Below are 9,297 nucleotides of genomic sequence, written 5' to 3'. Positions count from 1 at the left end.
TTTGACATCACCTCGAAAACTGGCTTTTACCCATCTGGGCTGCATTTCAAACATTGTAAGCCTAAGTAGATCGTAGAAACCATTTTACAATTTTTGGTTTTGACATCACCTCGAAAACTGGCTTTTACCCATCTGGGCTGCATTTCAAACATTGTAAGCCTAAGTAGATCGTAGAAACCATTTTACAATGCTTTTGCGAAATGCAGCCCTGGTCATTGCATGCAGGTGTATGAAAACAGGATTCACTAAAATGACTTTATATGTAAAATAGTATACTTGTACATTAGCCTACATAATGCAGCTTATGCTTGGAAATGTGCCTCTACAATTATTGACGTATGGTGGACTTTGCTTTGCTTAGCTTGATATCGCAGTATCAATATTACCCTGATGTCACCAAAGTTCATATGGCCCATCATGCCTTGGAATTTAGATGCTTTAACTTGAGTCACTTCCAGAATTAGTTAGAAAAATGAAAAAAATATTTGGTGACGCAGGACCCTGTAGCTTGTCCTGGATGTGTGAATCCATTTGATTGTTTTTAGGTCACAAAGTGCGTGTTAAGCAGTATGGGAAACCAATGATTAAATCATTGAATCAGTGCTTCAGTCAGGTTAGATTGATAAAGCAGACCTCTGCACTTTGTCTTCTTCTGGGTACGGCATGGAAGCGGAAGGCACGGCTAAGTTTAGCATTTTAACAGCCTGTCTGGGATCTTCTGTAGGTCACATCCCCCTTGTAGAATCATCCTGTCAGAAGTTTGTCAAATGAAGCTCTCTGCGGCCTTGAACCGAGTCTGTCTGGTTGAGATCTAAAGTTAAAGCAAGATGACAAATCAATGTCTGCTGCTAATAATTAAGGAATCTTTCAACCTACCATTAAGTTGGAAATTCCCACCAGCGGTCAGGATAGTTACCCATGTTCTCAATATGTGACTTTTTCTTGTAACATTGAAGGTATAGTTCTCCAAAAAATTAAAGTTGTCTATTTTTACTCACCCTTATGTCATCACAAACCTGTATGACTTTCATTTATTCTTTCGTAGTAGAACACAAAAGGAGAATTTCCAAAGACTGTGCTGGTCGCTCTTTTCCATGCGCACACAGTAGATGTGTGGACTGAAGCTTTTAAGCTTTATACAAAAGCACCATTAAAAGAATTATGAAAGTGATCCAAATGATTAGTGTGCTATATTTCACATCTTTATTCACCGAAAATCTTGACATCTCCCCAAGCTCACAAGTTTATTAGAGAATTTTATGATTTGTTTGACTCTGATCTGTTCAACCAATTCGGTTCACAAATCAGATTGATTCTCTGACTCAGTCTGGTTGCGCTATTTAACATTTCAGTGGAGGGGAAGATTATCACAGAATAATGACTTAAATTTCAGTCTGACTTAAGAAGACTTGAAATATAGCGTATAACTGTGGTCTGCTGTTACGATATTTTTTTATTGTGCTTTTACATCATTTTTGATGCTAAAAAGCATTAGTCGTGGATGTCGTGGCCTAATGGTTAGAGAGTTGGACTCATAACCCAAAGGTTGTGGGTTCTGCACTTTGGATGGGTAAATGCAGAGCACTAATTCCGAGTATGGGTCACCATACTTGGGCACATGTCATGTCATGTCACATCACTTAAATGTCACGTCACGTCACGTCACTTAATTAGTCTTCATTAATTTTTCATCATCAAAAATGGTCTATACCTTTAAGATCTTGTCCTGCTATTTCAGCAGATGGCACATTAGCCTTCCCTCAGGATCTTGACAGTGTACACCTCTATCTAGGGAACGTACTCGTCTTAATGTAGACACCAGTGGGAAACTAGAAGGAAGCAGTGGAATGCTCTCTTTAAAAGCCACGGACACCAGACAAGAATGCTGTGGTAGTTTGATATAATTGTTTGCAGTTCTGTCCTTAAAAGTTGCCAGATTGCATACAAACATGCAGCATGAACCTTCACTGGGCATGTGCCATCAAGAGTTGCGGAACTTTTTGAACTCACGCAACTCTGTGTTTTTGTCAGTCTGCAGTTAAGTCTATTAAATTATGGTACAATCATGAGTGATGATAAAATTAAGACTGTAAGTTCAGTGTGAGTTCTGTTGTTGCATGTCGAGGCTTGCATATTATCGAAGTTCATTGACCCTGCGAGTTTTGGGTGGTGCTGGTGTGGTGTTATTGTGCGTTCAGACAGGGCCTGTTTACTAACAATGGCGTACTAAGCCCTATCTCTAAACGCTCACCTCGTGGACTTGGTAAAAAGCATTGTTGGCTTTTAATTGGCTGATCGTTGCTACACAAAGGCCCTTTCTCAATCATACAAGGGCCCCACCTTTCAGTTTCAACTTACTGTGATACAATTGATTTTTCTTGGTTGTCTACTTCCTCGCATGTTAACAAAAGTTATAGAGTTACGGATGGCACTGACATTTTCTGTCTCATAAGAGAGGTGAACCCACAGTAAATGTATTCCTTTTAAAGTTTTCCTATTTGTCACAGAGGTTGCTAAGTGAAATCTCGTGCTGGAATGGAGGACGTCAAAAAGCCAGTTGCTAGCAGCGATGGTTGAATGTGTTCAGATAGAAAGAGTTTGTCAGGCCCGCTGTATATCAAGCTAATGAGAGCTGCCCTTGGAGAGGTGGAAGCATGCCCTTAGTCTGAGCTTTGGCTTTCATTGTTCAAAGATGGATGATGGTTAAACAGTCACCCAGTCTAACCTCTACAGGGAATGGAAAAGTTCAACTTTTGCTTCAAGCTGCAGGAGGGACCATCATTTGAGTTATACTAACAGCTTTCTTAGGAAGTTTGGCTGCTGCTTCTTTGAGTGACTGATTGATTGCTCTGTGTTTCATTTATTTGGATATCAAGAGTTTGCAGGATATACTTGTTGCTTGCTCACTAGTGTTTGGCAGGTTTTTGAAGTTTTAATATTTGTACTGCAAAAATCTGACTGAGTTCTGGCAATTCAGCCAGACTTTTTTCTTTTTTTTTTTTTTCCTCATATATAGCTGGCAATGGAGTCTACGGCAGACCATTGTTGTGTCTAGATGTCTTGCTTTTACAATTGATACAAAACATTATATTTAATGTTAAAAAAATGTGTTATTTTTAAGTTATAGCCAATAACTGATATATGTTTATATGTTTTATGAATATTATTACTTACAGTGGGTACGGAAAGTATTCAGACCCCCTTCAATTTTTCACTCTTTGTTATATTGCAGCCATTTGCTAAAATCATTTAAGTTAATTTTTTTTCCTCATTAATGTACACACAGCACCCCATATTGACAGAAAAGGCTGCAATATAACAAAGAGTGAAAAATTGAAGGGGGTCTGAATACTTTCCGTACCCACTGTATGTCATTATTCATTTAAAGTTTTGCTGGCTAAATAGCCGCAAGTGTGTTCATATCTAAATGTCATTAATTGGTTAACTTTATATTAAAGAGCCAGTTTATTCCCTTTTTTTACATTCAGTAGTTCTGCAATGTGGCAAATAAATTACAAAGTAAAACTGTCTCAAATAATATGAGGGCATGCATAATAATTAGAAAAAAATAGCAAGATGTTGTTTAAAATAGTTTTAGATGAAGTATTTCAATTTGCACCACAGCACGTAAACTTTTCCAAAATATTTGGATGTCAACTACCCATTTATCTGGAGTCTTGGAGCAACGTTTTTGTAGTAAATCTCTAAAGTTGTGCAAAAAAAAAAAAAAAAAAAGGACTTTAGTTGTCAGTTGACCATTTTGACTGCCTGATTTCCATCTCGTCGCTTTGGTGCGGCTTTGTGTTTAGTGGGAGGCCAGTCGCTCTTGCACTGACCCGTGCAGGGGGGCAGGAAAACAATCTACTAGTTAAACTTCAAACTCCATGAAAATCCTCCTCCCCCCTGATTCTGTCCACATACGCGTGCACACAAGCCAAAGCCGATGATCTTTTTTTTTTAACTAAACCTGAGAGTCAATGCATAACCTCTGACAAAATCTTAAATATGTTGTCATTTTCAAAAGCTTTTATTTTGTATTCATTCTGCTCTTATCTATCGCTGTCTGCAGTTGTGTTCATTAGAAATCTTTGCTGCAAACCATAATATTTTCCCTTTGGACTGGCCAGTGTTTCGCTAATTCTTGGGAACGTCTCGTTCTCTGGTTACACAGTAAGTGTGGTGTTAGCTTGCGGCCTGTCTCACTCTCACTGATATGCCTGAGCTGGTTTTGTTTGTTCGTTGCCATGGAGACTTCAGCTGTACGACAGCTGTCTGCTGCGGGATGTGCGATTTTATAATGTGAATTCTAAAATTGTTATATAATATATTACATAATGTTCATTACATAAAGTGGCATGTTTTTTTAATCTACAAAAATAATCAGTGCCAGTAACACCCTATTTAATTTAAAGACATTTTAGTTTAATTTTGTAGTTTTGCACCCACACTTTCGATCAATTTTTACACAAAAATGTAAGTGTAGAGCTCTGAACATGTCGTCTTTATTAAAATGTTTTCATTTGTTGATAGAACTACTAGCAATTACTAATAAATATCCTAAAAATAAAAAAGCAGTGCTAATTTTTCTTACTGTTTCTTGCTTGAAATGGCAACAAGGCATTTCTTTATTTTTAGAAGTCATGTCTGGTTCATAGTAGTGTAAATATATCTACATAAAGCCTTATTTTTGTGCTTTTTTGTTAATACTGACCACCATGAGCTTGGTAAACAGTGACATCAAACCCTGAAGCAGTCGCTCTCTTGGCACATTGTGTGCTCGTGTTGCGGTGTGTGTTCTGCAAAGACTAAATATCCTCTTAAATAGGGGTTAGAGTTACTTTAGCTTCACCACAAGTATTTGTAATGGTAGATACAAGGCTTCACTATGGCAACGAATGTGTGTCATGAGCCTCTTTATTATAAAACATTATGGTGCTTTTTTCATGATGCCTCTGGAGTGAAGATCTTATTGGAAAGGGTAAAGGTTACATAAACCATGTTTCTTTCAATACGCAACGCAAGTCAGATGGTTAGTTCATGTTCTTTTTTTTTTGTTATTTTCTGTGGGTTGTGTCTTTCTCTTTAAATGGAGAAAAGCTTGACTTGTTTGCACTACAAAGCCTATCCAAATTTCCCAAGGGGATGTTCCACAGGGAGAGCAACACATGCTGCATCCTGTTCATGTCACAGGGGCAAGAGGGCCCTCTCAACCCTTCATCACAAAGGCGGTACAACTCTGGCATCTTCCACAGGCCTTGAGAGTGATGCCCCTGCCATTTCGGCAGGCTCCTGCAAATTAACGCAAGGCCCTGTTGTGTGGATTGTTCATGCATTCCTCCAGCATGACTCTGGCATGCAAGTTCTCTGTGCCTGTTGTAGCCATTCAAAGTCAAACCCTTGGCTATGTTCGGAATGAAGTGCTAGGCTTACTATTATATATTGAATATAGACCACTATTTTTTTAAATGCCATTTGAAGTTGTATGCATTATGCAGTACACATTTCATTCAATAGTTCACACTTTATAATTGCTCCTTGTCACCTCAGAAATTAAAAATGTTTTGTTTTCATATGATGCGATTTTTCCTTTCTCTTTGGAGTGTTACAAGCTCTTGGTGCATAAAGAAGATCTGTAAAGTTGCAAAGACTAAAGTCTCAAATCCAAAGAGATATTCTTTATAAAAGTTAAGAGTCAACCACGCCTACCTAAAATGGCTCGTTCTAACACGCCCCCACATGTCTACGTCATGATGTGGGAAGATTTGCATAACGCCGCTGTGACGAGTGGGGGCCGTGGGAACGGAGCGAGGCAGGTGGAGTAATTGATAATGAGCGACTCCTGCACCACTCACCGGTCTCGAGTCCCACGGAGGAGCTCCGGAAGGATAAAAGGAGGAGTGACGACAGTGAAAGACAAGAGAGGACCAGGCCTGGACTTTATTTTGTGTTTTGTGTGCGGCAGTCGTCCGCGAAGGGCTGCCGCTTTACTTTCATTTTATGTTTGTTTATTTTATTAAAATTTTAAATGTTCGCCGGTTCCCGCCTCCTTCTTCCCGTGACTACGAACTGTGTTACAGCCGCCCAGATGTTCACGCAAAGAAAGAAGGCGTAACTTTTATTCTCGCTGTAGTATTGTTGTTGCCGCCGCCGCCATGTCATGAAGGCGCTGTGTGTTTAGTTGTGAAAGCGAAACTACTTTGTTTGGCCTTCCAAAAATGGACACGACTAGAAATCAGTGATTAAGTTGTATTTACAACACTGTTCCAGAACAGTGCAACCCAAATATTCAGATGTGTGCAGCACATTAAAAAAAAAAACGCGTTTCAGAAAGGCGGGGCATAGAGGAGAAACAATTATGTACAGTATGTGGAAAATAATGTGTTTTTTGAACCTTAAACCGCATAAACACATTTCATTACACCAAGTACACAAAATAATGTTCTTTTTAGCAACATAATATGACCCCTTTAACGTTTGTGTAGCTTTTGGTGGTCAGATCACAAAGTGAGTAAAACAGATTTTTACCTTTATCACACCTGAAATGAAAGGTAAAGTTGAGCGCACTGCATTGTGGGATACTGAATTCTTCTGTGTGTGCACTGTTATGCTACACAATTTGGCAAATGCAGTAGGTCATTGAAGTTGTTCTTGCATGAAAATGAGCTAAAACCAGTACTGTGCACATGCAACATACTTGCCGTACTTAGTGTCCCTGCTCCTGGAGGGCCACCTTCCAGTGAAGTTTAGCTCCGGCCCTAATTAAACACATCTGAAACAGCTATTCAAGGTGTTCAGGATTACTGGAAACTTCCAGGCAGGTGCGCTTGAGCTAAACTCTGCAGGAAGGTTGCCCTTCAGAAGCAGGATCGGACACCCCTGCCATAAAGTACTGTAGGAATGGTATGGTAGTCTGCTATTCTGAACATAGCCATTGAGTTGAGTGGCTCCTGCTGTTTCTATGGGGGAAAAAAATTACGGAAATGGAAATAACCCAGTATTTGCCCTATGTTTCAAACTTTAGGCATTAACTAGATGTGATGAATGAGATGCTGGCTAAATCGCCTTATCCTGTAATCCTATTGAAACCTCTCACTTGCTTCCAGACGTCTATGCTTATCATAGCACAGATAGACCAGGAAGAGCCTTTTGTTGTGGCTGTCTATATGCTATTTCCTTGTTGTCTTTTGTGACTGAATCATTCAGGAAGTGAATGTAAAGCTGTATTGTAAGTGAATGTAAAGCTGAAGTGTGTAAGCTGTATTGATTTCCTGTGCCACTCTGGATAATATTTAGTTAAGAATTCTAGAATTAAAGAGAAGTGTCGAAAAATCACTGCTTGGCATTACATAACAAATGTGTAAACCTCAGTGATATTGATTGAATTCTGCAGCTGAAGACAGTGTTTTATTTGGACTTTTGAAAGCATATAGCTATGAGATGAAGGGGACACAGGATTCTGAGAGGCCGGGCTGTGTTGACTCAGACTAAACAAACAGGTGTCTGGCCCTGGCTGCCGGGTGAGCCCAACTTGGCTCCTACTGGGGCATGACAGAGGAAATTTAATTTCTCATGGCCCTTAGAGCATACAAGGTCAAACCAGAGGCGAACAAGCTCTGATATGCAAGTTTATATTTGTTGATATGAAATGTTGAGTGTGAGAGAGATTCAGAGAGCCAAACTAAGTATTACACTAAGTTATACACTAGGTTTATGCAGAAATCAGAACCAGAATAAGCTTTTTTCGCCAAGTGCAAACACACAAGGAAATTTTTTTTTTTGAGCTCTTAGTACATACTGTACATACATACACGACATGAGAACAGAAAGAACATTTAAATAAGACTAAGAAAAAAAACTAAAAATAAATGATAATAAAAATAATGGGTTATACATCTGGAACAGATGATTTATGTACAGATTTGTGCATTATTTACTGTATAAATAAAAATATGTATTTAAATAATATGCTAGATGTACAGTTTTTGTCTTGTTAATGTGCCAAGAGTGTATTTGTTAAAAGGAGGAGACGCGGTCTTCGCACAATTTTTTAATATGCTCTATATTATTCTTTTCAGATTTCATGCATGTGGTGCTGCCATTATTCAAATTCAACATGTGATTATTGACTTTGGTTTGTTTTATCAGGCCTTTTGTTCCATATAATCACATGGACCTGTTCTCATCCCCCACCATGAATTTGCTCTGTTGCAGTCAAAGCAGTGACTCAGAACATTGCCCCTCTCTTGGTTTGAACTTGATTTGGGAATGCTCTCGTTTCCTCCATGTCCTTCTTAACCCTCAATCGGTCCCTGGGGTCAATATGACCCCAATCAACTTTTACTTAGTTTAAAAAAATGGTTCCCTTCATCTCAGTGGAATAAGATTTTGTGACATTTCAACATTTTATATCTATATTCACATAAAAAAAACTGGGCTGCATGATTCGGTTGTTCTGAAGGTATGTACATTTTTTTTTTTTTTAATCTGGTCCTTGGGGTCAATATGACCCCACATTGAAATTAATGGGAAATGTGAAAAAATGTATATATATTTTTTTCATTTGTCAAAAATTTGTCAAGAATTTGGCAAAATAAAATCAGCCAAAAATGCAGAACAAAGATATAAAGGGGTGAGACCTAATGCACGCACACGGGCACACTCTCACACACACACACACACACACACACAGGTATGATTGCCACAGATAGCATTTGTATCAAATTTGACAAATGAAATCAGCCACAAATGCAGAACATGTTTGAGTGAGACCTAATGCATGCACATGCACACACTTCTTATTTACATTTTTAATTTCTTCCACATTCTAAAGTTATTTTATTTTGAGTTTTTTTTACACTTGGTTCATTAAAATCAATAATATGCAACTACAATCTGACTCTAAGTCTTGTCCTTTAGGTGTGTCTTATGTGGCATTTTTCTGTCAAATTTCTGTGGCATTTTTTGAAAACAGACATTTCAAAATGCATCAAAAACCACAAAAAATTATACCATTTGAAAAAATATTTATTTTTAATGTATTTTCTAATGTTTATATATACATAAATTCACAAAATGTATCTCAAAAGTTGTGATAGAAGCAGTTGGCCACATCCAGTAAAATTAATGGCTCTCTATGGCCCTCTGCTGGTCAAAACAATTTCTTTCCTAAACTGTAATCCGTTTAGGTTTATTTCTAACCAGCAGATGGCAGAATTCTACACCTAACACCTAGATCAATATCCAGAAGCAACTTAAATTAAATTTAGGTCATCCTTTAAGTGATTTTTTCATAAAAAA

This window comes from Sinocyclocheilus anshuiensis, unplaced genomic scaffold, assembly GCF_001515605.1.
Source record: "Sinocyclocheilus anshuiensis isolate Anshui unplaced genomic scaffold, SAMN03320099.WGS_v1.1 scaffold729, whole genome shotgun sequence".
In the NCBI taxonomy this organism is placed as follows: domain Eukaryota; kingdom Metazoa; phylum Chordata; class Actinopteri; order Cypriniformes; family Cyprinidae; genus Sinocyclocheilus; species Sinocyclocheilus anshuiensis.
Note: the sequence above shows the minus strand (reverse complement) of the source record.